The sequence below is a fragment of the Corvus brachyrhynchos genome, unplaced genomic scaffold, assembly GCF_000691975.1.
Source record: "Corvus brachyrhynchos isolate BGI_N302 unplaced genomic scaffold, ASM69197v1 scaffold21, whole genome shotgun sequence".
Lineage (NCBI taxonomy): Eukaryota > Metazoa > Chordata > Aves > Passeriformes > Corvidae > Corvus > Corvus brachyrhynchos.
The window spans coordinates 6,759,222-6,761,217 of record NW_008236924.1 but is presented as its reverse complement, the minus strand read 5'-3'; the positions used below and the strand labels follow the sequence as shown (position 1 = coordinate 6,761,217).

The 1,996-nt window shown below is 60.9% G+C and overlaps 1 protein-coding gene across 2 annotated transcripts in view; it reads left to right on the top strand.

Annotated features, from left to right (window-relative positions):
* The first annotated feature begins 6 nt into the window (after positions 1-6).
* FGF1 (fibroblast growth factor 1) overlaps positions 7-1,996 on the top strand; it is a 22,339-nt gene continuing 20,349 nt past the window's right edge. For both annotated transcript variants that reach the window (XM_008629026.2, XM_008629025.2), the window contains exon 1: positions 7-134. The gene's annotated coding sequence lies outside the window, so the exon portion shown is untranslated. The remainder of the gene's footprint in view (positions 135-1,996) is intronic.

Sequence of the window (1,996 nt, the reverse complement as noted above, 5' to 3'; positions counted from 1 at the left end):
GGTCCTGTGGCTCCGAGGGGTGGAGCGAGGGCCAGGGTGACCCCAGCACATCCCTGTCCACCTCCGGGCAGGTCAGTGGCGCTGCCGCCCAGCTGCCCCCAGCGCTCAGCCCTGCACACCTCGACCCTCCTCAGGTGAGTGCCTTTTCCGGCATCCTGCACTTCCCACCCTGGCACAGCATCACAGATTCCCGGGGGCTTTGCAGTCCTTTCCCAAAGGGTTTGCAGCACGTTCCTGTTTCCTGAACTCCTGGCCAAGCTCACCAGCTCGTCCACGTATGTGGTGCTGAGGAACAACTGGGGTTTCCTTTTCCACTGCCCGGCTCTGGGGCAGGGAGCTGGCAGGAGGCAGGAGGGGGTCTCCACTTTGGTGCTGTTCCCAGCTCGTACTGGGCTGAGCGGTGCCCGCTGAGTCCTCCCAGGAGTACCACCTCAGGAGGGATGGAACCAAAGCCCAGGACTGGGGGATCTCGTGGGTCTCCCTTTAAACGTGCAGGAAGTTTTGCTTCAGTCGTCTCTGCTGTGGGACCGTGGTTTGGGAGGATGAGGAGCCGCCGGGGCAGCGGGGCTGGGACTCAGCTGCCCTCACGGGCACTGTCTGTGTGCGTGGGGCCAGGCAGGGAAGCACCTGCAGCTTCCTCGGGGCTCCGTGGTTAATTATTCACTCTGCTTCCAAACAAGCCCGGGAAGTGTCTGTTATTGACGGCACTCAGAGCCAGGGCACTGCTGAGCGCTCGAGGCACTGAGGTGAGGAGATTCCTTATCACAGGCGGAGGCAGGAGCAGGAGAGGAACAGGAGCAGCAGCCAACCATCAAATTCATCCCGAGAGCCTGGGAAATACCACAGGCCCCTGCTGCAGGTGCTGCCGGGGCTGCCCAGACAGGGCTGGCCTAGGGAGGGCAGGGGGGAGGCAGAGCTGCTGCCACGGCAGTGCCCCCATCCCCACAGTGCCCCCATCCCTGCAGAGTCCCCATTTCCACTGTGTCCCTCATCCCTGCAGTGTCCCTCATCCCTGCAGTGTCCCCCATCCCTCCGGCTCTCGGTGCAGGGCCCGGGGCCACTGCAGCACAGTCGGTGTCTGGGTTTTGGCCAAGCTTCCTCTCCCCGTGCCCGGTGCAGATCCTGCTGCCCAAGTCCATGTTTGCTCTGTGTCTGCATCGCTCCGGCTCTTGGCTCCATCCCGGGGCCACCACCCCTCGGGACAGGCAAAAGGACACAAAATTGGCAGGACACCGTCTGCAAAGCACCGCACCAGGGCTGCTGAGTGCCAACCACAGACAGGGGGCAAGGGCAGCAGGGCAAGTGGGGAGGGCTGGGGTGCAGGGAGGGGGCAGCCCCCTGCAGCTCCGAAACAAGGGGGTGTTCCCTTGAGTGAGAAAACGGAGCAGCATTTCCTAATCCTCCCCACATCCTCACAACCCCCGTGCCTTCCATCCGGGAGAGCTTGAGGCAAAGCCAGGCCTGCTCTTCTGTTAGATTCAGGAATGTTTGGCCATACCTATTTTTTTATTTTCTGAAAAAGCAAGAGGAAATATTGGGCGGGATTATTAAAAATAAAGAAAAAAAAAAAAAGTAATATTGATATGGCCGGAAAGCTCCGAGTCCACCTGCGCTGTGGGGAGCGTTAGGAGCCGCCCCCAGCAGGCGCTGGTAACCCCAGTCAACTCGGGAATGTTTTATCCAAACGTCTGGGCTCCGGGCATTTCCAGCCCGGAATGCCTGTCCAAACACACTGGCTCCATGTGAGCCGGGACTAAAAGCCTATTCTGAGCGAGCCTTAGATAACGCAGCCTAAACATCTCCACATCAAAGGGCTCGTGGAGCCCGGCCAAGCGCTGAAATCATCGCTCGGGCTCTGTCAGTGCTCCATTAGTGCTTCATTAGAGCTTCATTAGTGCTGCGGCAGCGACCGCGGCCTCGTACCCCACACAGCGGCACCCCAACCTGCTCCCACCCGTGGCACCCCGTGAGCCCCGAGCCCACCCCCGGCACCCCA